At 47.7% G+C, this 27,484-nt stretch overlaps 1 long non-coding RNA gene across 3 annotated transcripts in view; it reads left to right on the forward strand.

Moving 5' to 3' along the window:
- The window catches only part of LOC123585157, a 50,391-nt gene that overhangs the window by 11,375 nt on the left and 11,532 nt on the right, over positions 1-27,484 (forward strand). Inside the window, exons 2-3 of one of the 3 annotated variants that reach the window (XR_006705950.1) lie at positions 8,374-8,451; positions 23,534-23,598. This is a non-coding gene — a long non-coding RNA (uncharacterized LOC123585157). Of the gene's footprint in view, positions 1-8,373; positions 8,452-20,291; positions 22,804-23,533; positions 23,599-27,484 lie in introns of those variants that run through there. The other 2 variants (XR_006705951.1, XR_006705952.1) reach the window with 2 other exon arrangements.

Below are 27,484 nucleotides of genomic sequence, written 5' to 3' on the forward strand. Positions count from 1 at the left end.
TGTCATTTTAATTTGAATTTCCATGATGAGAGACGACGTGGAGTTTATTTTCACACACCCTAATTGCCATCTGTATATCTTTTTTGGTGAGGTGCCTGCTAAGACTTGGCCCATTGTCCTATTTGGGTCGTTTGGGGGGTTTCTTCTTGTTGTTGAGTTTTAAACGTTCTCTGCACATTTTACATACTAGCTCTTTGTCATATGTGCCTTTTGCAAATATTTTCTCTCAGCCTGTTGCTTGTCTTCTTGTTCCCTTGACAGTGTCTTTTGCAGAGCGGACATTCTTATTAATTTTAATGAAGTTCGGCTCATCGACTGTTACTTTCATGGATCGCGCCTTTGGTGTTGTCTAAAAAGTCATCCCCATATCCGGCATCATCCAGATCTTCTGCGTGACCTTCCGGGACCTTTGGACTTTTGTGTTTTACGTTTAGGTCTCTGATCCATTTTTTAAGATGCTTGTGTCATTTTGAGAGAAAGAGAGAGGGAGAGGCAGAGAGAGAGGGAGACAGAGCATACAACGCGGGCTCCACACTGACAGCAGAGAGCTCGATGAGGGGTTCTAACTCATGAACCATAAGATGTTGAACCAGCTGAGCCACCCAGGTGCCCCTCTGATCCATTTTGAGTTAATTTTGGTGAAGGGTGTAAGGTCTGTGTCTAGATTCTTTTTTTTTTTCTTTTTTTTGGCATATGGATGTCCAGTTTTAACACCATTTGTCAAAAAGGCTATCTTTGCTCCATTATATGGTCTTTGCTCCTTTGTCAAAGGTCAGTTGACTATTCTTACGTGTGCCTATTTCTATCCTGTTCAATTAATTTTCTATTTTCTGTTCTTTTGTTAATACCACACTGTCTTGATTATTGTAGTACCATTGTAGGTCTTGAAGTCAGGTACCTCAGTCCTCTGACTTCCTTCTCCTTCAACACTGTGTTGGCTATTATGGGTCTTTTGATATACATTTTAGAATCAGTTTGTCAATGTCCACAAAATAACTTGCTGGGCTTTTGATTTGGATTGCACCGAATCTACAGATGAAGTTGAGAAGGATTGACATTTTGACAAGATTGAGTCTGCCTATCCATGTTCATGGACTGTCTTTCCAATTATTTCATTCTTTGATTTCTTTCATCAGTTTTGTGGTTTTCCTCATAGCGATCTCGTACATACTTTTGGAATCATTTTTAATATTTACATACAAAAGATAATCACTTTCTTTAGACACATGCACAGGTCTCTAATAGCCAACAGGGGCAGAGGAAATGAGGTCCCGCCCTGTCCCCCACAGTCCCCATCCTGTGGTTGAAGCCACTGCCCTGCCCTCCCTCCTTCCCAACATGGCAACTCACAGAGGTTGCTTTATACTTTGGTCGTAATGCGCTATGTATTCTGCGGTGGGTGTGTGTCCCTTCCTAACATCTCCATGCTTAAAACCAAAAATGGTTAGGGGTATATCCTTCCCAGTGGCATCAGTTCCTAAGCTATAGTGGGATAGCTGAGGAGATCCGGTCACGAGTTATTTCGTGAAAGGGGTGCGAGGGCCAGAGCTGGGGTAGCTGTGGGCATTGCTGCACTCTGGTATCAGAGTGAGGACAGAAGAGATGGGACAGCACGGAGGGCACAGTGGCAAGTGGGGGGGGGGGTCTTGGTGAGACCCTGGGGACAATTCTCCCCACCAGGTTTAGATAGATCGATGTACCAAAGTTAAAAAAAAAAAAAAAAAAGAATCCAAATAATCCCCACTCCAAACACTGTTGACTTTTCAAACTTGTCCCACCGAGATAAGTCATACAGCAGTAACCATCTAGATCTTTCCAGGAAGTTAAGGTAGAGCCCCTGTACATGCAGTGTTAGATTTATACCTAAGAATTTCATTTTGGGAAGTAATGTAAATGGTACCGTGGTTTTTTTTTTTTTCCCCCGTTTGGAACTCAAATATTTATTGAATGAATAAATTCAATAAATAAGTAAATAATAAATTCACCTTTCATCTGAAGTCTTTTCTGTTACAATAACTTTATTTCATTTTTTTATTATTATGTTTGCATCATGACAAGTGCACTCCTTAATCCCCATCACCTATCTCACCCCCCTCGCCTCCCCCCCCGACCTCCCCTCTAGTAACCATCAGTGTGTTCTCTGTAGTGAGGAGTCTGTCTCTTGGTTTGCCTCTCTCTCCTTTTCCTTTGTTCACTTGTTTTGTTCCTTAGATTCTGCAGACAAGATCATACGGTGTTTGTCTTTCTCTGACTCATTTTGTGTAGCATTATGCTCTCATCGGTTTAGCAAATGGCAAGATATTATTCTTTTTTATGGCTTTGCCCATTCATCTTCTTTGTCCACTCAACTTCTTTGTCCATTCATCTACCAATGGACACCAGGGCTGCTCCCATCGTGTCCCAAGAGGGTGATTCCTGGATCGTAGGGTAGTTCGATTTTCGTTTTTCGAGGACGCTCCAGACGCTTCTCCACAGTGGCCGCACCGGTTTGTGTTCCCACCAACAGTGCTTTCTTTTTCTCCACGTCCTCGCCAACACTTGTAATGTCTTGTTTTGATTTTAGCTCGGCTCACAGGCGTGAGGTGGTCTCTCATTGTGGGTTTGATTTGCATTTCCCTGATGAGGAGGGATGTGGCGCATCTCGTCGTGTGCCTGTTGGCCCCCTGGAGGTCTTCTTTGGAGAGGTATCTGTTCGTGCCTTTGGGCCATTTTTAAATTTGATTATTTTGTTTTTTTGGGTATTGAGTTTCATAAATTCTTTATGTGCTTTGGATGCTAGCCCTTTATCGGACATGCCGTTTGCAAATACCTTCTCTCACTCCATAGGCTGCCTCTTAGTTGTGCCAATTACTTCCTTTGCCGTGCAGAGGGTTTTTGTTTTGATACAGTCCCAATAGCCCATTTTTTATTTTGTTTCCCTTGCCTCAGGAGACATATCTAGAAAAATGTTGCTATGGTCGATTTCTCAGAGAAATGATTGCCTGTTCTCACTTCGAAGATTTTTATGGTTTCAGGTCTCACATTTAGGTCTTTAATCTGAGTTTATTTTTGTGTATGGTGAAAGAAAGTGGTCCAATTTCATTGTTTTGCACGTTCTTGTCTAGTTTTCCCAACACCGTTTGTTGAAGAGATTGTCTTTTTTCCCATTGGATGCGCATTCCTCCTTGGTCAAAAATTAATTGAGATGTAATTATGGGTTTATTTCGGAGCTTTCTAGTCTGTTCTGTTGATCTGTGCGTCCATTTTTGCCCCAGCATCCTGCTGTTTAAATTACTACCACTTTGGACTACAATTTGAAATCTGGAACTGTAATACCTGTTGTTCTGTTTTTCTTTGTCGAGATTGGTTGACTTTTGGAGGTCTTCTGTGGCTCCATACACATTTTAGGATTGTCTGTTTTAGTTCTGTGGAAAGTGCTATTGGTATTTTTTTTTTTTTCAACGTTTATTTATTTTTGGGACAGAGAGAGACAGAGCATGAACGGGGGAGGGGCAGAGAGAGAGGGAGACACAGAATCGGAAACAGGCTCCAGGCTCTGAGACATCAGCCCAGAGCCCGACGCGGGGCTCCAACTCACGGACCGCGAGATCGTGACCTGGCTGAAGTCGGACGCTTAACCGACTGCGCCACCCAGGCGCCCCAAGTGCTATTGGTATTTTTATGGGGGTTGCATCAAACCTGCAGATTGCTTTGGGAAGTATAGACATTTTAATAATATTTGTTCTTCGGGGCGCCTGGGTGGCGCAGTCGGTTAAGCGTCCGACTTCAGCCAGGTCACGATCTCGCGGTCCGTGAGTTCGAGCCCCGCGTCGGGCTCTGGGCTGATGGCTCAGAGCCTGGAGCCTGTTTCCGATTCTGTGTCTCCCTCTCTCTCTGCCCCTCCCCCGTTCATGCTCTGTCTCTCTCTGTCCCAAAAATAAATAAACGTTGAAAAAAAAATTAAAAAAAAAAAAATAATATTTGTTCTTCTAACCCATGAGCACGGGATGTCTTTCTATGTCTTTGAATTGTCTTGAATTTCTTTCATCAGTGTTTTCCAGTTTTCCCACAGTACAGATCTCTCATCTCTTCGGTTGTTTATTCCTAGGTACATTATTGATTTTAGTACAATTGCTAATGGGATCGTTGGTTTTCTTAATCTCTCTTTCTCCTGCCTTATTGCTAGTGTGTAGGAATGCAAAAAGACTTCTGTGCATTGATTTTGTATCCAGTGAGTTCACTGAGTTCAGTTATCAGTTCTCTTCATTTTTCGGTTGCGTCTTTAGGGTTTTCTATACATAATATAATGTCACCTGCAAATCATGAGAGTTTTACTTTCTCCTTACCAATTTGGATGCCTTGATTTCCTTGTTTTGTCTACTTGCTGCGGCTAGGACTTCCAGTACTATGTTGAATGAAAGTGGTGAGAGGGGACATCCCGGTCTCATTCCTGAACTCAGGGGAAATGGTATTGTGGTTTTCATTTCGATTTTCACGTTGTCATCACTGGCATATGATAATCAAAATTTTTTTAATGCTAATTTTTGAGAGAGAGAGAGAGAGAGAGACAGAGACAGAGACAGAGTGCAAGCAGGGGAGGGGCGGAGAGAGAGGGAGACACAGAATCCGAAGCAGGCTCCGGGCTCCGAGCTGTCAGCACGGAGCCGGACGCGGGGCTCGAACTCACAGACGGCGAGATCATGACCTGAGCTGAAGTCAGAGACTCTGCCGACTGAGCCGCCCAGGCGCCCACCTTCTGTGCATTAACATCGTCTAACCTTGCTATAACCGCTTATTGGTTTCAGGAGTTTTGGTTATTGTTGCTGTCGCTGTCCTTGATCCATTTGGATTTTCTGTATCGATGACCAGGTCATCTGCAAAAACATAGGTGGGCAAAAATAACCAGGGGTAGGTAGGATTCACATCAGTGAAACAGCAAAAAATGGGCGCAGGTGGGGGGTTTGGAGTGGGAGGCAAGCGTGTACTGTCCACGGGACGCCGCAGCAGGGACAGAGTTGAAGGTGCAGGTTGTGGAGAATGGCGAGCACCAGCTTAGAGAAAAGGCGTGGGACCATGTTGCAAAGCAGGACAGATGCCAGGCGCTGGGGCCAGAGCTTTTTACGTAGACAGTTAGGGACTCCTGGCGATTCTTGAGAGCAATAAAACGAAAACCTCCGGGTTGGGATTAATTCGGGGATTTGTTTCAGGCTGTCTGGGAAATAAGAGAGACTGACGTCAAGGAGGCTGATTCTGTGATAACCCCTCAGAATTGCTTTCTGGAAAACGGAGGGAATTTTCTCACCTTCCAAAGATTGAGATGAAATTGGTCACATGTTCTCCTTCGTGTTCCGTACTTATGCCTGGCAAGCATGGTTTTCTCCAAAGTTGTGCCTTCCTTTAAGGTAATATGTTATGTAAAAATCAAACTGAAGAGGACAATCGGGTTGTTGTTTTGATTTCCTTTTCTAAAACTTATATATTTAAAATAAATTTTTTTTTAACTTTTATTTATTTTCGAGACAGAGAGAGAGACAGAGCATGAACGGGGGAGGGGCAGAGAGAGAGGGAGACACAGAATCGGAAACAGGCTCCAGGCTCTGAGCCATCAGCCCAGAGCCCGACGCGGGGCTCCAACTCACGGACCGCGAGATCGTGACCTGGCTGAAGTCGGACGCTTAACCGACTGAGCCACCCAGGCGCCCCTAAAACTTATTTTTTTTAATGTATGTTTATTTTTGAGAGGAGGGAGGGGCAAGGAGAGAGGGAGAGAGAGAATCCCAAGCAGTCTCCGCGCCGACATGAGATCGAGACCTGAGCCGAGATCGAGAACCCGACGCTTAACCGACTGAGTCACCCAGGCGCCCCAAGTTTTGTTGTTTCCTAATTGAACGTGTACTTTGCAAATGTCTGAGGAAACACAGCTAAGCGTAGGTGTGGAGCCATTGTAACCTAGCATTTCTGCAGGGGGTTTTACACTTTTACAAAGAACCTCCACGTCCATTGTCTCAAGGGACTCCAGAGCGGAACCTTAGGGATGAGGAAACTGACAAATAGTGTTGCCCAAGGTCGCAAAGCTAGCAATAGGTGAAGCCGGCACATTATTTTAAGAGGACAGTTCTATTTATCAAAATTGAACAGAGAACATTTCTGGAATTGTAATCTAATAGGAAACATGGTTTGATTTTTAAATATCAAACGCAGAGAATCTCTGATGAATACAACTTTTGCAGGAAGTGAGTTTCCCCTGCCTTTTTTTTTTTTTCCTGATAATGACTAAAATACCACCACCGGAGACACCATTTTTTTTTTTTTTTTCTGAACATATTACAAATCCCACCACTTACATTAATGGCTATTAATCTTTCTAGCTCATCAGCAAAAACCCCGCCGTTGATGTAATACTAACATGTTTTTGAGGGCTTACTGTGTGTGAGGCACTGTGGTGAAACATTTCCTGTGTCATCTCATTTCTTTCCTTCCAAGACCCTCTAAGGGAGGCATTGCTCTGATTCTGCTCTCATTTTCCAAAATGGGAAAACTGAGGCTTCGTGAGAGGGTAAGAACTTTAACAAGTTCGCCCAGCTGAGAGGTGGGGCAGCCAGGAATCAAGGCCAGCTTTGTCCTGCTGGAGCGTCTTAGCCATTCAGAAATAAGCTCAAGACATTTCTCTGGTTTCATATCCTGGGAAGCTCCTGGACACTCTGGCAGGAGCCAGGGAGTATCCTGTTGTTCCTTGTCACTTGAGTGACAAACCCCTGAGCAGCTCAGCCAGCAACCGATCCTCAGGGGAGAGCTGACATTTCGCTCAGCCTGTTCTGTCTGGTTTTTGTCCCCTTCTCTTTGCCAATAGGAATTAATTAGTGCCGGTAAGAGGTCATCGGATTGTGAAAGGGATGCCAATAAAGCAGCTATAGGAAAATACCCTTGGTAGGTAGCAATAGTCTGCGTTTGCTGCACAGGATGTATAAGCCTTCAAACACGATGCAGCCTGTATACAGGTGAGTCACATGTCTATCCCAAGGGAGTTCATACGTCAGGGGAAGAAAACGAAGCAGAGATGGGATTCTCAAAGTCTCCCCAAGGCCGTAGATCAAGGCCGACCACAAAGTCGTCGCTGTCAGCCTTACAGCTGTAACAAGGGGGGGCCTGCACGGAGCAGGGGCTCGTCTCTGGGGAGAGTCTAGAACGGAAACCTCTCCCAAACTCTGCCAAGCAAGGCAGTGGGAAAAGCGGTTGAATGCACAGCACAGTCTGGATTCTGGAATCGGAATTATCGGCCAAAGCTTAAATAATCAAATAACTCTACGCTTCAAATTCCTCAGGGGCGAGAGGGGCATGATACAGGTGCCTTCTGTGCAGGGTTATCGTGAGGATAGTGAGATAGCGCTGGTGAGATGCTGAGCAAAGCGGCCCGCACCTTCCCAGGTAACGGCAAATATGCGTGCAACACTCCAGCGAAAAACAAACTCCTTTGGCATAAGCTGTTGGTTTCAAAAAAGAGAGAGGCATCCTGTTGTTATGGGGAAAACATATTAACTGAGCACCTATGCTGTGGTGCTCACAGCACCAGGTTTGGATTAGAGGTTTGGATTAGATTGAATCGTGTATTATCGTTCCCGGTTCGTAAGTGAAAATGTGAAAATTCAACTAATTGGCTCAAGGTCAGGTGGGAAAACCACAATTTTAACTCAGGTCTGTCTGACTTTCAAGTTTCCGCCTTATGGTATCATGTCTCAGGCACACATGTTTCAGGCACGAGATACAGAGTTAAGATGTTTCCGCGAGTTCACGCCTTAGCACGACTGAATTCTGCCGCCACCCTCCTTACAGGACTCCAAGCCCACAAAAGTGGGGCATTCAAATGTCTACAGGTGCCAGACAGGGGTCTCTCACTGCATGTGAGAAAGTTAGCGGGGTCCACTGGATATTGACTCACGGAGAATGCTGAGCCCCGGTGACAGGGAGACAATAGGGAGCAGTGGGGACTGGGGTGAGCTGGCAAGCTGCATCACCGCTCCACCGTGGCGCATTTCGGTCATACGTGCAAGTGGTTTTTGCAAAAATCTTGCGATTTTTTTCAGAGAAGAGAAACATTTAGACTTGCATCTGGAACTACATTAAATTTTTTTCATTACGCTTTTTCATGTGAAAGAATTGTAGATTCGCACGCAGGTGTAAGGAATAATATAGAGAGCTCCCTGGTGGTCCTTTACCCAGTTTCCCCCAAAGGTAACATCTTGCAATATTATAACGAGGGTTGGCATTGATATAGGCGAGGTACAGAATATTTCCATCCTCGTAAGAATCCCTCATGTACAAGAGAAGAAAACTACGAACACCGAGTACTCATCACAAATATAAACGCAAAAATCTGTTCTATGGAATCTCTTTCAGGAAACAGAAGAGGAGGGAACATTTCCCAATGTATTTTATGAAGCTAGTGTTACGCGGATATTAAAACTAGACAAAATGGTACGAAAAAAGATTTCTCTTACTTAAAAAAAAATTAGTAATTACATTTCCTTAAGAGTTTATAGAGTTGTTAGACCCCCCGATATTCTATAGATATAAACTATGCTGATAACACTATTCAGCTGCAAACAAGTCTACCTTCCGTCAGAAGGAAAGGACAACTTCAAGGCTGTGAGCTTGAAGTTCTGTGGGCTGTGAGCTCACAGAATGGATCCTTGAGACACAGAGGTCTTAGAACTTAAAATCTGCCCAGCTGGATTGCAAAATGGGTCGGGGATTAGTAACTCCCGTCTTCCTTCCTTTTTTCGTTTTGAGTGGGAATGTCGATAATTTGGTAACTGATGCCTGTCCTATCACTGCATTTTGGGAGAAGCTGACTTGGTTTCTAGGTCCGTAGATGGAGAGGAATTTTGCTCCAGGCTGGATGTAATTAAGAGTCTTCCCATAACTGTGCAAGTGACTGAGATGATGACATTTGGGAATTTGAGTTGATGAGCATTTGGACTTTGCGTTTATGCCGTAATGGATTGAGACTTTTGAGGACCTCAGGGTGGGGTGCATACACTTTGCCTGTGGGCCGGGCATGCATCTTTGGGAGCCAGAGGGCAGACTGGAGCAGGCAGAACAGTGGCTCTTCCGAGAAGTTCACGCCCTCATCCCCAGATCGTGTGAATAGATGACCTTTGCCATGGCAAAAGGGACTTTACAGACGTGATTGACCATCTTGAGACGGGGAGATTATCCTGGATTCCCTCGGTGCACCCAAGAAAACCACAAGGGTCCTTGCAAGTGAAAGAGAGGGACAAGGGAGTTACTGTCGATGTGATGCCATGCGAGAAGGACTGGCACAGGCTGCTGGTTTTGAAGACGGGGGGAGGGGTCATGAGCCAAGGAACGAGGGCACAGCCTCAGGAAGGTGGACATAGACTCCTCACTGGTGTCCCCATGAAGTCACACAGTCTTGACGCACCTTGAGTTTAGCCCGATGAGACCCACTTTGGACTTCCGACCATCAGAACTGTAAGATATTAAATTTGTTTTTTTTTTTTTAATTTTTTTAATGTTTATTTATTTTTGAGAGAGACAGAGAAAGAATGCGAGTGGGTTAGGGGCAGAGAGAGAGAGGGAGACACAGAATCCGAAGCAGGCTCCAGGCTCCGAGCTGTCAGCACAGAGCCCGACGCGGGGCTCGAACTCACGAGCTGTGAGATCATGACCTGAGCTGAAGTCGGATGCTCAACCGACTGAGCCACCCAGGTGCCCCAAATTTGTTTTGTTTTAAGATAACTAAGTTTGCGATAATTTGTCACGGCAGCAGTAAGAAACTAAGGCAAGTCCATACGCTGAGTTTTAATTTTGATTGCTGTATTTTTCAGTTCTATAACATCCATTTCGTTCTTTTTGGTATCTTCTGTTTCTTTGCTGAGGCTTTCTATCTTTTTTAAACTGTGGGTTTTTTTTTTAGTTAAAAATGTTTTTTATTTGAGAAAGAGAAAGACCATCTCAAGCAGGTTCCACACTCAGCACGGAGCCCAATGTGGGGCTTGATCCCACGATGCTGGGGTCATGACCTGAACCCAAGTCAAGAGTCAGATGCTCAACCGACTGAGCCACCCAGGCACTGTGAGCGTTTCAAATTTTTTTTTTTTTTTTAAATAAGTTTCAAGCACGTTCACAATTGCTTGTGGAGGAATTTTTATCTTGGGCAGTTTTGAAATCTTTGCCGAGTAAGTCTTACATTTCTGTCATCTCTGTGTTGGCATCTATTGAAAGTCTTTTTTTCATTCCCTTTGAGATCTTCCTGGCTTGGGGGGTGATGGGTGACTTTTGATTGGAATGGGGACATTTTTGCATTGTGTTCTGAGGCTCTGGATGTTGTTTAAATCTACTCTTTTCTCTGACCTCTGCTGGCACCATCTTGGCTGGAGGTTCGGGCTGCCATCTTGCTACTTTCAGGCAAAGGTGGAAGGCGAGGTTTGGCCAGGTTCACCACTTGGCCTCCATTGACACTCAAGTAGGGGGGGGCGGCGCTCCTTTGAGGAACGGTAGATACGCCTCATTACTGCCTGGTAGGCCCCCCATGAAGGGGGAGGTGAGGGCTGTCTACCAGTCATGGCGGATGAAATCCTGGCTCTCTTCTTGGCCATCTCTGACACCACCCCAGTTGGGCGGTTGGGGTTAGAGCCTCACAAGAGTGGAAATCAAGGCTTCTCACTAGTGGGTGGGGGTGGGGCCACAGATCTTTTTCGGTGGTGTCTGGCTGGAGTAGAGCAGTTATCGTGTAAACACTTTGCGTTTTGTTGGGCTGCCCTTCTGTCCTTCTGTCATTCAGGCTTCACAAAGCAGGCTTTTCTTGGAGCTTTTGTTATTTGTGCCTGTTATTGGCACGAGCATTTCTGGATTGCAGGTTTCTTTTTTTAAAAAAAAAAGTTTAATGTTTTTATTTATTTTTGAGGGAGAGAGAGAGAGAGACAGAGCATGAGTGGGGGAGGAGCAGAGAGAGAGGGAGACGCAGAATCCGAAGCAGGCTCCAGGCTCCGAGCTGTCAGCACTGAGCCCGACACGGGGCTCGAACTCATGAACCGTGAGATCATGACCTGAGCTGAGCTGAAGTCGGAAGCTGATCTGACTGAGCTGAAGTCGGATGCTTAACTGACTGAGCCACCCAGGCGCCCCAGGATTGCAGGTTTCTTTAGTTCTAAGCCTGGGATATGTGAGCCAAAAAGAAAATTCTTGGAACTCACTATCGTGTTGTTTCTCAGGTCCTGAGACTCCTATCCAACGTGGCTTCTCTTTTTTATTTTCTAGAGTCTTCTGTTTGTTTTATGTACAGTGTTCAAGGTTTTAGTTGTACTTAGTGGGAGGCATGTAACAAGGTAAGTCTGCTCCAGCTTTCCGGAAGTGAAAATCTGTCCTCATGTTTTTAATGTTGGTAACCAGTTAAAAGAAACAGTAACAAATTTCGGGAAGGGATGTCAAAGAAAAACCATCTCTTTGGTGGAGGGCTCTCTGGTTGTGATTTCTAAATCTTTGTTAACAGAAGGAAACTGAAGGAATAGAAATGTTTACTTGTGTATGGATGCCTGTGGTGGCGAGGTGTGATCAGCAAAGGGAGGGATGATAGAAAGATCATTTTGAAGCCTGGAGACCCTGGGGAGAGGGAAGGCCTAGAGGTCAGGAAACTCTAAAACACAGACGCTAGCAGGTGTCTGGAGGGAGAGCTCTTGGCTCCTAAGACCTCTCAGTACTTGAAAGTCCCTGTGTTCAAGTTTGCTGGAGCTACTGCCTTGGAATTTTCTCTTTAGTTACCTACTTAAAAAGAAGAATTTTTTTCTGGTTACAAAACTAATACAGTTTCATGTTGAGAAAATAGGAAAACTCAGACAAGGAGAAAGAACGAAATAACCGCCCCCCCCCCCCCCTCCGCCTGCAAACCTTTTCTTCAGAAACTGTGGTTAATATTTTGGTGTGTTTCCATCCAGCGTTTTAATCTGTCTATCCATCCATCCATATACATAAAATTGTGGCTATTCCCTTGTATACTTTTAACTGTTTTTCACGCCCTTCCCTTGTCACTGAATAATTTGGAAGCCACGCTTTTGATAACGCTTTTGGGTTCCGTTATTTGAAACTTTGCAACGTTGCTCCCATTGTTGAACGGTTTATTGTTTATAACTTCTCACCCTTAGAAATAGTGCTGTGAAGGGGCGCCTGGGTGGCGCAGTCGGTTAAGCGTCCGACTTCAGCCAGGTCACGATCTCGCGGTCCGTGAGTTCGAGCCCCGCGTCAGGCTCTAGGCTGATGGCTCAGAGCCTGGAGCCTGTTTCCGATTCTGTGTCTCCCTCTCTCTCTGCCCCTCCCCCGTTCATGCTCTGTCTCTCTCTGTCTCAAAAATAAATAAACGTCAAAAAAAAAAAAAAAAATAGTGCTGTGATGAGAATGCTTGGCCGTACATCCTCTTAAATCCTAGACGCGGCAATGCTTGAGCAAAGGGTATTTAAGACTTTCAGATCCTCAGCTTGTTCTCCCCAAAGACTACCAATTTATATTTCCACCTCCAGGAGTAGACAACGCTTGCCTCACTACAGTCTTGCAGGCACCGAGAATGATCATTTCAAAAATCTTTGCAAATTGGAAAGCAGAAAGGTCTCTGGTCATCTAATTTGCATTTATTTTGTTCCTGCTGGTGTTAAACATGTCTTTTTGGCCTTTAAAATTTTTTCTGATAACGGCTTTTCGTTCCTTGCCATTTTTTTTCCCGTTGTAATTTTTCTTCTTAGTGGTTCGTCTGTCACATGTGTTACAAGGATATTTTTCTAGTGCACCATTGCCCTTTGATTTGCATGTGATGATGCTTGACAGAAAGCAGTTTACAATTTCAAGCCTGTTTGTTTGTTTGTTTGGGTTATTTATTTATTTATATTTTGTTTTCGAGAGAAGAGAGAACACAAGTAGGGGAGAGGCAGAGAGGGAGAGAGAGAATCTTTTTTTTTTTTTTTTGGAAGAAGGAAATAAATTCAATTATTTCTGTATTAAATAACATTATCTCTACAACGCAAAGCCCAGGCCCAGATGTCTTAGATCAACTATAACATACATTTAATGAGGAATCAATACTCAGGACTCCTAAACATCTAGGAATGCTTTTCACTTAATTCTGTGCGTATATTATACTGTGATACCAAAGCCATACACGGGCGCCACAAGTAAGTATAATGGCAGATCAGTATAACCCAGGAATATAGTCATAGAAATCTTTAATAAAATACTAGAAAATGGAAGGTCCTGAAGTCACATAAACTTCTCGACAGATACAGGCAACTACCCTTTAAAACCCCACACCGGGGCGCCTGGGTGGCTCAGTCGGTTGAGCGTCCGACTTCAGCTCAGGTCACGATCTCGCGGTCCGTGAGTTCGAGCCCCGCGTCGGGCTCTGGGCTGATGGCTCAGAGCCTGGAGCCTGCTTCCGATTCTGTGTCTCCCTCTCTCTCTGCCCCTCCCCCGTTCATGCTCTGTCTCTCTCTGTCTCAAAAATAAATAAACATTAAAAAAAAAAAATTAAAAACCCCACACCCATTTACAATTTTAAAAAGTCTTCAACAAACTAGGAATAGAAAGCAACTAGTTCACCCTGATAAAGGGCATCTCTGAAAAACCTACAGGTGACATCATACTTAACAGAACATCATAATAACCAAGTATGTTTTCTGAGAGAGAGGGAATCTTAAGCAGGCTCCACACTCAGCATGGAGCCTGATGTGGGGCTCAATCCCATGACCCTGGGATCGTGAACTGAGCTGAAATCAAGAGTCGGATGCTCAGCCAGTTGAGCCACCCTGGCGCCCCATCAAGTCTGTTATTCTTTTATTTGGATTCCTATCAAGCTTTTGTGCTTAGAAAGTTCTTCTCTATTCGTTCCATTTATCTGCTGCTGTGTAACGAACCACCTCAAAATTTAATGGCTTAAAACAACAGTCGTCTCCCATTTTATAACTTTTGTAGGTCAGGAATTGGGCAGGCTCAGCTGGTGGCTTTTCTGCTCCGCCTGATGTTGACAGAAGTCATGGAGTCTCTCTGCATTGAGAGAAGCCAAGATGGCGTCACCCACATGTCGGGAGCCTTGCGGCATGGCCACAAGACTGGGCTGAGTAGGGACAGTTCCCTGAATGTTTCCATGTGGCCTGCCCAACATGCCGCTTAGGTGTAGTCAGAATTCTTACATGGCAGCTCAGGGCTCTGAAAGTAAGTGTTCCGGCAAACAAAGCAGAAGCAAGAAATCCTTTTAGGACGTAGCCTTGGATGCCAACTGCTCTGATGGTCAAAGCAGTTTCCACCTGCCCAGATTCAAGTAGGTTTCATGGGCTCTACCATATTATTTGTGGCCATATTTTCATGTTGCCAGTCTATCCCAGGGTAAGTTACAAGCACACCTACCTTTCCTTCTAGCTGGTTTATGCTACTGCTGCTGCTTCTCCTTCTTGCTCTGTCTTTTTATAAACACAGAATCCTTAATCCATCTAGAAAATGTTTTTATACAGAATTTACAACGAGGTTCAAATTTGAGTATTTCTCCCTAATAGTAAATGCTTTCACTATAACCCTTTCTGGAATAACCATCTCTTCCCCGATGGCGAACTTTTATGGACACTAGGGCCTGTGTGAATATTCTGTTAGTGGAGGAAAAATAGCCTTGACTTTTCTAGCACTCTTCTCTCTGAGCTAAGAGTAGAACCTCCTAGTTAAGTTCAGCTTTTCAGTCTGAAAAGCACCGGCCACACCACTGACCCTGGGCTGGCCGACAAGCATCGCTCTGGAAGGTCTCTTTTAGCTGGAAGGACTGTTGACCTAACGCAGAGGGGCTGCTACTTTTCAGTCTGTTTTTCGCCACGGGAGGCTCTGGGGCTGTGAGCCTTGGGCTGCTGCCCTGGGTGTGTCTGAGGTGCTTTTGTTGTTATAATTCCAAGTATAATAGTTCCTGGGGAAGATTGCTTCTGAGATGAAGTAACTTGATTGCTTCCAGTGGGGAAAAGCATTAGCTCACTTCTATTAATGAACTTGGCCCAGCTGAACAAAGGAGGAACTCCAGTACCGTGGGGCCGGTTCCCCTTCCCCTCCCCCTCCTCCTCCCCCTCCATCCTTAGGTCTTGGCCAACGCTGGCTCCACCCGCCAAGCCTCCACCCTGGAGGGACCTCTGGCCTGGCCCCCAGCTTCCTCACTGACCTCTCTGCTTCCTCCTCCCCACCACATAGGAATGTGGGGCTGACCCTTGTGTTACAGCTCTCACAATTCTGTGTTCTTCGCCTGGGCTCTCCCTTTGGTTCGTAACAACCCACATTGTGGCTGCAGTGGTTGTGGCCGCTCCTGTCCTGACTTTTCTGCTATGCTGCTAGCTTTGTGACCTTATCTTGTTTAATTGCACCCAACCAGTTTGGTGAGGTAGCCACTATTATTCCCATTCTGGAGAGAAGTGGATGGTGGAACAAGAATTTTAACCTCGGTAGTCTGCTTAATGTTTAGACAATGTAGGAGACTCTCTCTCTTCCCTCATACTAATCTCGATTCCTAACCGTGGACTGGTATTTCCTTGAAAAAAAAAAAAAAAAAAGCCACACACAGCTGATACCAAGGGCCACAGGGGAAGGACACCTGCCTGAGGACATATAATCCTGTCTGGCAGGAACATTTGAAACTCAGCCCTCCTGAAGGTTTACTTGCCTCATTCCTCTGCTTCCTGCCAGCTCATTCTCTCAGACGAGGCACAGCAGAGATGACTACCCTTCAGTTAACTGGCCACCCCCCCCCCCACCTTCTCCGGGGAGTTTTCTTCGTAACTTAATTCTCCAGCTCCGTGGCTCACGTCTTCTTTTTCAAACTCTTTCTTCCAGAGGAAATTTGCTTCTTCTGTGGCCGGAGCCCCAAAATACACCAAGCCCTCGGTGGAGAGAAAGAGGCAGAGAAGGAAGAGGTTTCATAACACAGATACTATAGGTTGCTCATTGCTGAGGAATCTGAGCATTGGATGGCACTTGTCCCGGGTGGAAGGTCCAACAGCTCGGGGAAGGGCTGCCGCTGAGATAGGCAGGACGCAATGGGGAGGACTTTCCAAGGAGGGTGGGGGGGTGGGGAGAACCCAGAGAAGGCTCCCACAGGCTGTGCCCTGTGCTCCCTTTTAGCCCTTCTGAAAATAACAAGATGGAAACCTGAGCCGTCAGCACGGGGGACCTGCCAGATTCTGGGGTGGCGGGGTATGAACAGGAGAGGAATGGACCAACCCGAAGTTAAGTGAAGGAATAGCGAGTGATCAGTGAATCGGCTACTTGACCATCACATTTTATGCTTAATACAAATCTTGGAGAGGAAGACTTAGGCATGTCTTCAGGATCAAATAGTTTCTTGACCTATTTCTTTTGGTCAAAGTCCTTTTTTTTTTTTCATAAGGATGAAAAGATTTCAAGCTTTTCCAAAAGCACCTTTATACAACTCCCAGCAGGGTCTCCAATAAAGTCGTGAATTGTGTTTCCTGCTTATGAAAAGAGTGCTATATCCTCCAGAGAGGGGCATTGGTCAGTCTTGTAACAGAGAGTGAAATCGGGGCCACATATCACCATTTCGACTTCGATACTTCTCTGGAATCAGAATGTGTGTGCCATCAGCCCAGGTGACTCAGCACTACAAGAAGGCTTTGTTTTCTTTGTGCTGGTGAGCCTGCTTTAATATTTTGCATACACGAAGCTTTTGGTGGAGCCTTTCTATTGCTTCAGCCCACACAGATAAATGACGGTTGGGCCATTCTGAGTTAATGCTTTTGAAAGGGCTTTATATCTTTAATCAGATTGCAGCTCTGTGTAAACAAAATCCTTGTCTTTGGATAGTTTGATTTTCCCAAGAATGAAATTAGTGTAATTTTATTCATTCTCTCCTTAGAGGTCGATGGGGCAATTTTGTCTGTTGTAGACACGGCTGGTTGCCTATCAGGGGGCTATTTCCCTCTAGCTACCTTGCTCTCAGAATCTTAATTTTGGCTGCCCTCCTCTGAGGGGTTGTGTCCCGTACAGGAACTTGGACTCTCCCCCACCTCCGAGGGTGAGTCTTCATTGGTCTAGGCCAATTGCGGTGGCCTCGCCTCACCCCGCCTTGGGATTATTGAAGCATGGGTAGATTGTGCCAATTCGGGCCAGTGAGACGTAGGGGACCAGCCCCCCTTCTCTGGAAGGACGCAAGATGGGGGCCTTCTCTTTTTCTCTTTCTGAAGGTGGTTTCTGGCACGTGAGGCCTGACCTACAGCAGATCTGGGGACTGGGGGACAAAGCTGCAGAATTGTTAAGCTAGATGCACGACGTTCCTATGTCGGTGAACGACCCTGCTCCGAAACTGTCCTACCTCCAAACTGGACACGACGCAAAGTAATAAACATCCTTATTGGGCGGGCCCCGGTGGTTAGATCCTCTATCCTTCGCTGTCCAGAGCATCTTACATAGCCTTTGTTTGGAAAGGGGAAGTTGACGTTGGCCGGGTAAGTCAAAACCAAAAGATGGGAAGGGAAGCAGCCGTGTTTGACTGGTGGTCCTTGCAGATTCGTAATCCTCTGCTAATCCTCGCCAAAGAGTTGGCACCGGTGGGAAAACTATTTCCTGAGGTTGAGCTGGTTCAAAAAGAGAGTACATCCAAGGGGTAGCAGAGAAGGGTTTTCTCACATCTGACAGGAGGCAGAGGTACTTCCCGCACACCAGGAAGAGAGATGCCAGCCACGTGTTAACTGTTTGTGGTTATTTTGGCACAAACATGATTTCCAGGTGTGACCCTCATCTTGCCAAGTCAGAACCGAGGTGAGGATCTAGCCCCGGGGTGGAGAGTACCTGGTGGTGGGAACGGAGGGGGGCAGGAGCTCTGTATGCCGGGGCAGGGGCGTGCTGATAAGACTATATCCAACACTAGAAAGCAGTGGGAGCTTCCCAAGTTGGAATTTCAAACGTGAGTGAATTCACCACTTAACTGACATTTATCAAGCACATGGGACCCATGAGGCACCGTGCGAGGCGCCGGAGAAAGAACGAAACTCAGTCTTTGTCCCCAAGGAGCATACAGTCTGGTATATAGTCCAGCCTGTAGGCAAGCACGTCCAGCGCCTTCTTGCCTGTCAGCCCCAGTCTTAGTGCTCTGCTAATTTGACATCTCCTCCCTCTGCTAAATGATGGCATCGCTGGTGTGTAAATGCACGCATTCCAGATACTCCTACACACACCCGTACCATTTCCTTGTTATCAGGATTAAAAGATGCCGTAATTTAAGCTGTGAAGATTTGCCAAGCACCTAACCTGAGCCAGATGGTGTGGGGCATGCAAAAGCGAATGAGAGATCTTATTTTTTTTTTTAACGTTTATTTACTTTTGAGACACAGAGAGAGACAGAGTGCGAGTGGAGAAGGACAGGGAGAGGGAGACGCACAACCTGAAGCAGGCTCCAGGCTCCGAGCCGTCGGCACAGAGCCCGACGCGGGGCTCGAACTCACAAACCGTGAGATCATGCCCCGAGCCTGAAGTCGGACGCTTAACTGACCGAGCCACTCACGTGCTCTGTGAATGAGATGTAATTGCAGAAACCACAGCTCAGTTGGTGGTGGGTGATTTGTCCCCTGGAAGTCAGAGCGAGCAACGGGGTGACAAGAAAGCAGAATTTGAACGGCGCAGACAGAACCTGCTAGGGGAGTTCAAGTCCTGGCCCCTGGGACACGGGAATAACGTGAGTTCAATTTCCTGCTTTTCCAGGAGCTAACTTTAAAACACCGGTACAGAAATATTGGTCACATCAACTGTCCTCTCTGGAGCACTAATTATTATTAAACATTTCTACGTGCTTCGCATATGATCGTTCACTCTGTGAGGCAGATACGAATATCCTCATTTTACAGATGAGGAGATGGAGCCAGCCAGAGGATAACTTTCCCAAGATCACAGGGTTAGTATGAGACATGAACGAAGGATCTAGCTACTTATCAGTCTTATCTGCAATAAATCTGCCTACGGGAGAACTAGGCTCTCAGGCAGGGGAGATTCAGTCACAAGTAGACCGCTAGCCAACGATGGGACAGCAAGTAGGTTAAATTGCCTGCACGTTCCCCTGGCACCACCGGGAACCACAGAGCCCCAGTGATGGTGCAGCAGATAGTTGTGCCTGATACTATGGAAAACGGAGCACTCGGGGAAAACCGTGGTGAACCAGCTTTCTTCTGTCCACACGCACCGAGCTGAGCTGAGGTCTGTTGAGGACGTGTGGTTCCGGGACACCTGGAATTTGGATCCCATGGAAAGCTACAATGGAAGCAGGGGTAAATTGGGTGCTCGGTTTACACATCTCAGAAGATGCAAGCCATCTTTCGATACCCTTTGTAACGAGTCATCGTAAACTGTTTGTTTGTTTGCTTGTTTGTGTTGAGCACTTGTCAGCCATTGTAGCAAATGATCAGACTCGGGGGTGGGAGGGTCACGGGACTCTCCGGTTTATAGCTGGCCAGGGTACAAGGGACAACGTGGGACCCGAGACCGGCATCTGCAGGGGGAGCAGTTCCATGGGGATGAGGTCTTCACCTGTGGGATCTGATGCTGTCTCTAGGGAAATAGTGTCAGAATCAGGTTCAGTTGTAGGACACCCAGCTGCTGTTGGAGAATCGCTTGGTTGTGGGGAAAAGCCCCGATACATTTGGAGTACAGAAGTGTTCTGTGGGTAGAGAAGGAAACAGTTTCCCACAGTTTCCCCACGTGACCTACGTTTGATAGAAGTTATGATCTGTCACCTACTAAGACCCGGGTAGCTCTAAAACGAGTAGCTTCTTTAGGTTGTAAGGACATATTTCTGCCCCAGAAACGGGGCTCTTGAGCTCGCCCTGACTCCTGATCTGTGGTCTGTACATTTTTCTTCATTCATGGTACATTTCATACCTTCTTCTGCTGATAGGAATTAATTCCCTCCCTCCCCCGCCCCCAACCTAAGTTATCTGTACCCCTCGAGGTTTTAAATTTTTTTTTTTTCAACGTTTATTTATTTTTGGGACAGAGAGAGACAGAGCATGAACGGGGGAGGGGCAGAGAGAGAGGGAGACACAGAATCGGAAACAGGCTCCAGGCTCCGAGCCATCAGCCCAGAGCCCGACGTGGGGCTCGAACTCACGGACCGCGAGATCGTGACCTGGCTGAAGTCGGACGCTTAACCGACTGCGCCACCCAGGCGCCCCCTGCCTCGAGGTTTTAGAGTCCCCTGATTGGAAAAAAAAAAAAAAAAAATGATTCTTCGTGTCCAGGAGGGATCTGAGGTTAAAAAAAAAAAAGAAAAGAAAAGAAAAAAAAATAGGATGGAGAGCCAGAGAGCAAGGGATAAATTTCTCTTAAAGTATTCATTCATTCATTCAACAAGGGTTTATTGAGGTCCTCCCTGGAGTCAAGCTCGGTGCTGGCGTTAGAGACATAGTCAGAAACAAAATTAACATGGCCTGTGTTCTCAGGGGTTTCCAGGCTACTGAGGGAGGCCAAGAAGGCAACAAAATACTCAATTACAAATCCGAGTAAGTGCTTCAAGGATAAAACGTAGATAATACAAAGGAGACAGAGGGTGAGAGGCAAGCTTCCTATATTTCCGTGGTCAAGGAAGGAGGTCACATTCAAAACAAGACCTGAGGGCTGTGGAATCAGTCCTGGAAAAACTTTCCAGGCTGGGAGACTTCTTTGAAGAGACCCGTGTGTTTAAGAAATTAAGATAAATCCTGTGTCTGGACTATGGAGGGGGGGCGGGGCGGGGACTGGGTGGGGGAAGGAGAGAAACAGGAAGTAAGATTGGAGAAGTGAGCAGGAGCGTAGGAAAGGTTTTGGATTTTATTCCAAGTGAGGTGAGAAGTCACAGAGGGGACAACGCATAGGGACAACTCCTCCTCCCCGTCTCAGAAACTCGGTGCCGTCACTTCCAGGGTGAAGGGAGGACCGTGTCCTTGAAAAGGAAGAAGGGACGAGTATTTGGTTTCCTCTGAAACCTCGGAGCTTTTGAAAGAGTGGTGCCTGCTCTGAATTCTACTGTGTCTGGTGTGGGAGTTAGGATCTCAGGATTAGCACCATTAATATATTCAAATGGCCTTCAAAGGAGAACTTGAAGAATGTCTTCAAAGGAGAACTTGAAGTTCTGATGGGAGTAATTGTGAAACCTTCAGATATGACTCATCTTCCATTGAACTGGCCTCTGGAGGCTCAGCCAGAGTGACTCAAAGTAAACACATATTCACTGAGCTTCTACTCAATGCCCAGCACCACGAAGGATGCCGTGGTGGCTGCAAATGTCCTCAAGGACTTTACAAAGTAGGATATTGGGGATGGCAGAAAGAGTGCATTCGAACAATCAGCCACGATGTGGATACCCCTCCCCGCTGGCCTTTGTCTGACATATCACACTGCGTGCAAAGTGGCCAAGGGCTGAGGACACAGAAGAGTTTGTGAACCGTTAGCGAGGCTTGGCCAGGCAAACAGGCGAGCGAGAATATGGAGATTCTCCTCCCCACGGGACTGTTCCAGGACCCCAGGAATAGAGCGGCCGACGGGGATGGCCTGTCCGTGCCCATCCTCTGTTCCTATCGTTGGCATCACACTTGTGCAAACGCCGGGGACCCTGGCTGTCATGGTCCTTTTCCAAGCGTTCAGTTTCTTTGTAGGGGTGGAGGCCTTTCCCCAACATCATACCAACCGCAGAAGAGGAAGAAGAACAAGGCCGCACAAAGCCCGTGTAGAGAAAACTTGGGTGCTTCTGAGGTTGTAGGCGGGCGCATTAGAGTTCAGAGTCTGGGCCTGTCACCTTGAGAGAGACATTCGATCTTATTCTGTTCAAATGAGCAAGTTGGACCCAATGAACTCCAGCCAGTGATGTCTCACTCCAACTAGGTGATCCCACTTATCCCGGAAGCAAGAGGCCCCAGGCCCTCCTGGTGGAATGCCATTTGTCCAATAAAATAGAGCCCGTCAGAAAGATCCCAGCCATCCTGTGTGAGGCCCCTAAGGCTTTGGCCTTGCCTTTAGTTAAAAAAAAAAAAAGAAAACAAAAACAAAACAAGCCAATGGTATGTTCCAGAATACCGCTGTCTCACAAATACTTTCCCAGTATCAGTGGGTAATAGTGGAATCTGGAGGCAGGACTGACAGACGGGAGAAGGCCCTGCCTTCCTCCCCTGTGATTTAGGGCTTCATTCCACAGGCATGTGCTGGCGTTTGTTTCATGCCGGGGCATGGTCACAGACAACAGGCCTTAAATTCTCAGGAGTTAGCATAGCCGTGACACAAGACAGGTTGATTGCCTCAAATGCTCTCTTAATCAGCACTCTCAAACTGCTTCCTTCTTCCTGGGGGGTCAGGTCTCGGGTCAAAGTGTTGACTTGTTGTGTTTCCAACCATTCCCATCGTGGCATGTTGACGACGCCACCCAGAAGAAGGTGCTTTTTGGCTTACGTTGGGGATCTCCCTTAATCGCGTAGCAGACCTGCGGCTACCTGAAGCCTCTCTCCCTTAGGCTTCCCGCTCCAATGCGGTGTCGGCCAAAGGGCTCAGATCTTACTTCCAGGTTCCCACACCACCTACAATGCCAACCCTTCTGGTGCTCACCATAGAGAAAATCAGACCAAAGAGAAATAACGTGTTAACGACAGTTGAGATCTTTCTGATGGGCTCTATTTTATTGGACAGAATGGCATTCCACCAAGAGCAGCTAGGGTCCCATACTTCTAAGACAAGTGGGGCCGTCTAATTCTTCCCCTTCCCCGTCAGGAAGGAGAAAACTCAGAAACTGGTTGTCAACAAGGAAGTGAAGTCATGGTCCAAGGTGCACAGGTATTGGGGTGTTAAGACCATTCCGTAATTCCTTTGAATTACTTACTTACCAATAAGTAATTCCTTAGAATATAGTAAGCAATTCCATACTAGTCATGTGATATTAAACAAGTTCACCTCTTTGAATCCAAGCTCCCTTATCACTAAAACAGATTTAGCGTCTATATACGGGGCTGTTGAAGAGAATGAAACGAAATAAGGTACACGGAAGATCTGGGAAAGGGACAAAGTACTACGCGGATGTGACCTGGTCCTATTAGACGAGGTGCTAAGGTAGGTGACTGGTGTGATAGTCCCCTTCCTCAACCCAACTCTCATGGCTCCCTCTGTGTGGAATTAGGTGATCGACATATCTATAGATTCTCACTCTAACCACGCACTGCTGACGGCATAGAGCCTGGGGCTTGGAGCTTTCGAAGGGTCTCTTAAAATGGTTGAGATGCGGGACACGGGTAAACTCAAAACTGCAATATGGAGAAAAGAACATTCATATTTAAGTAAATTAAAACACAATGTTTCCTCCAGTTAGTCGACTGTAACACAATGCAACTGTTACCACGTTGTACAGCTGTTTTTGACGTGTGATAAGGGAGCATCTTAACGTGTCTGACAGGAAGAAGGAGAGAGCGTCCAAAAGGAAGTTCTCGGAGCCTGTGCGAACCAGGAACAGTCGAGCATCCTATCTATTTTTAACTGTATCGCTAACTGCTCTTTTTGCTTCTGCCTCCAGGGTCCTGCACCTTATCCGTAGAAGCTACAGAAGATGAGCTCGCTCCAGTTTTATTCAACTCCAAGGTGAGGTATGCTCACTTTCTGTGCGTTTTGAGGAAGGCCGGTGCTTCAGGAAACTCACTCCAGACCCCTCGTTCCCATCATCCCATCTTGTCCCATCTTATTTTTGTGGTCTGTGGTATCCATGGGACTCTGGTTATTTGTAGGTATTGATTGAATTGTGAGACGGCTCTTTGATCAGGTGGGCCCGAGCTGGAGCCCCGAGGTTTTGTGCAGACAGGTGGACGGCATCCCAGGAGGCTGCCATCTTGTCTTTGCCACTGGCTCTCTGACCTCGGTCAAGCGCCTCCTCTGCTCTTTTGTCATTTATCTGCGCAAGGAGATGTGTCACATCCAGAGAGGGGATGAGTGACGAGACCCAGCTTTCCGGCACTGTGCATCCCATGTCTCTCCTAAATGACTCTGGGTACACACACATGACACAGGCCCTCAGTAGGTAGACACATCCATAACCTGCTCGGAGGGAAAGGTCAGGCTTCAGCTGACCTTGGCTTGTTCTTTTCTTCCAAGCTGACACAACATGCGGGGTTTGGAAAGCTGTTTGCTGGACCTGCCTGATGAAGCGTTGCAGAAATTACGTGATTAGAAACAGAATGCAATGAAACTCAAGTCGGAAATGGACAACCAGTTGACATTTATTTTTCCCCAATTAATCATCTCCCTTTTCCCACGGGGTTATCCGTGCCAGGGCTGAGGGAAGGTGGGAGTGCTGAGTTACTGGCACTGCTGGGTGCCTCCCTGCCGACAGCCACGAGCCACATTCTGCCTTGCCGACAGAACGGACTGGCTTCGGGTGTGGGTCGGCATTCTCTCAGGGGAGGACAGGTCCCTACCTAACCCCAGGCGGTGGGAGAATCTAGTCACAGTACTTCTGGTCCTTTTGCCTGTAATTCTGCGCCACAGTTCTGTCCAGTGTGATGTGAGGGGACATCTGCTAGGGTAGGGGAACCCTCCAGGTAAGTTTTTCTTGTTGTTAACGGGGATGCCTCCGTGTCCTTGCGCCAGTTGAGTATCCGATGCTTGCAACTGAGGTGGCCATCTGGACAGCACGAGAACAAATGCCTACGAGCTGGGGATGGTGGAGAGAGAACATGGAGAGCACCTGGGCCCGTGACGACATTTTTAAGCTGCTCATTTACGTGACCTTGGAACTTCTCTGCTTTGGAAACTCTTACCGCGCGCGAGAATACTTGGTCCCTGTCGCTCGGGGCCACGTCTGGCTGGGTTTGCTGTTATGAAGGCCCGCGAGTGGCTGAATGAAGCTGCCTCCTTGGCCCCAATGTAGCCCTTCCTGGAGCAAAGGCACCCACAGAGAATATGTCTCAGAGCAGAGCTTCTAAGAGGGGTGGAGTGGGAACAAGGATCCAAAGTGGACTCTGCGCTGTCCGAGCCCTGGGCTCGAACTCGTGAGCCGTGAGATCGTGACCTGAGGCGAAGTCGGACGCTTAACCCGCCGAGCCACCCAGGCGCCCCTCACATCAGAGCTTTTGTCTCCAGCCCCCAGAGTAGGGCCGAGGAGAGGAGAGGGAAAGTACATCTCCTGTAAGATTATCTCCTAAAGCTGCCGGCTGGCCAGCTGCCATTTATTTGATCTCCTGCGTCTTTAACTGTGGAATTCACGCGAAATTCTCATTCGCTTTCCTCCAGTATATTTTTCTTCCAGTCCAGCTCCCAATTTACCAACTTACCGGTTACATTATCAAGCTCCCCCCACCCTGAGAATGTCCCACACGAGCTAATAATACAAGGTGCCCCACATGATGCCAGCAGGTAGGACATCTACCTCCCGAGGGAGGTGTGTGGGCAGAACTTGCGACAGCTCACGGGCTTATTGTTGTTGTTATCGTTGCAAACGTGGAGGAGGTCCGAGCAGGAGGAAGTACTCTGGGGAGATGTAGCAACTTTCTCTCCCTCTTCCTCAGCCTGGAAAACCCAGGCAGGTGGTGGGGACAGCAGCCGAGCACAGACCACATTCCTGCCTCAGATAAGGTCTGTGGAGGTGAATTCCCAGGCTGCAGAGGTGACTCCTGAGTCATCGCAGCTGAGAGCCAAGCGACTTGCCCCAAGCCATTGCTCAACGCTGGGGACAGTGTCTCATGCCCACCGCGTGTCATCCACCCTGGCAGGCTGCCGTTTCAATTTGACACACGAGGGCAAACGGGTAGGTTCTTCTGCGTGCGCCCACCCCCCCCCCCCCCCGCAACCCTGGGAGGTTCCTTTGTGGTCAAGTCTGAACCCTCTTTTTGTGAAGGCCCCCAGAACCTCGGCTCAGGGAAGCCGGGGACTTGGCCCCTCTTGTCCCCTGCCAGATCCCCGGTGCCGAGAGCCGAGTCTGGCACGCGTGTTTGGAATGGCTGACTTTGAAGAGACTGAGTGAGGGATGCTTTGAAGGCCATACCGCAGTAGGAAGGAGAAAGTGCTCTGGGGGCCACCGAGCCGTAGAGAGTTCAGACGGCAGGAATGGGGAGCAGCACCCGGGGCAGGGTCCTGGAGCCCCAGCATCAGAGCCCAGCTCCAGGTAGAAGCTGCCGGAGGGGGCACCTTGTGGACAGAGGGTGGCTGGCCACGCGAGGTGCTGCTCCAGGACACGGGATCTTGACTGCGCGAGGACTTCTCGGGCCTGGGCCTCTGGTCGCGGCCAGGCGAGGCTCTGGTGGCCCGGATGAGCTCCGTCTCCTTAGCCCGTCCCCCAGGGCTTGGCCGGGAGGACTGAATCTCCATCCCTCCTCGGTGGCCTCTTCCTGTTCAACTACCCCAGCACATTTTTCAGGATGCCCGTCCTCACAGGGAGTGGTTTCCACGTCACGGAGGAAAAGTAGGGAAGCCCCTGAATTTCTCCTGGTGAGAGGCGTTTGGGGGGCACCGCTGAGGTAGCTGAGCTGGCCCAGCGCGGTGCTAGGTACTCTCGTTAGGGACCGTCCGCGGGCCCTCCTCGCCAGCCCCCTGCTCCCTGGCTGGCTGTGCGGGGCCTCTATAGCCTCTGCCCTCTCTCTCTCCATCAGCAACAGCCTGGCCTCTCTCCTCCTGGGTCCAAGAACCTCTTAAACTCTCGGGTTCTACTCCACCTGGTCCTTCAGATACCTTACTTCTCAAATTATAGCCACCAGCGGAGGCAACACTTAAGCTAAAGCCTCTCGGCTGCTGATCTCAGCTGACACTGTCTAGGCAGGGGGCACAGTGTGGGACACGCAGGCCCGGGGCTCAGTCGAGCTGGGCCCCGCCTCTGCTGTGCCTTTACCAGCCGTGGGGCCCCGGACAATTCCGGCAACATCGGTGGGCCGTAGCCTTCTCCTCCTTATCGTAGAAGAGGCCAATAATGGAAACCCAGGGGGTCGTTCTGAGGATTCACAGAGATGGTCGATAAATCACCTAACCCGGGGCTTGGTGTGGAACCAGCAATGAATACGTGTCGACAATTTCTATTTCTGCATTTTCTTCTCACTCTTCCTCTTAACTCTTGCCACGCTGGACAAGTGACTTTACTTCCTCACAAGACGGATGTCTTCATGGGGTGAGGGCCAGAAGGGTGGGGCAGAGACAGTCTTCGGTTTTATGTTTTTAAGTCATCAGGCCAAAAACCAGTGCCACTGCTCACGGACGAGCGGGCATCCCACGTGCTACGGGGCTTTTGAAGCATGTTGGCAAGTTCTCGACGCTCCTTCCCGAAAAGGAGGGGTCTAATTCATTTCCCTTCATTCTGGGCTGGCATTGGTGGTGGTGTGCGTCTCTTTAAGTTATTTACTTATTTTTGAGAGAGAGAAACAGAGCACGCGAGCAGGGGAGGGGTGGAAAGGGAGAGGGAGAATCCCGAGCAGGCTCCGCGCTGTCGGCGTAGAGCCTCAGGCAGGGCCTCGAGATCACCAACCTGAAGATCGCGGCTCGAGCTGAA

This window comes from Leopardus geoffroyi, chromosome C3, assembly GCF_018350155.1.
Source record: "Leopardus geoffroyi isolate Oge1 chromosome C3, O.geoffroyi_Oge1_pat1.0, whole genome shotgun sequence".
Lineage (NCBI taxonomy): Eukaryota > Metazoa > Chordata > Mammalia > Carnivora > Felidae > Leopardus > Leopardus geoffroyi.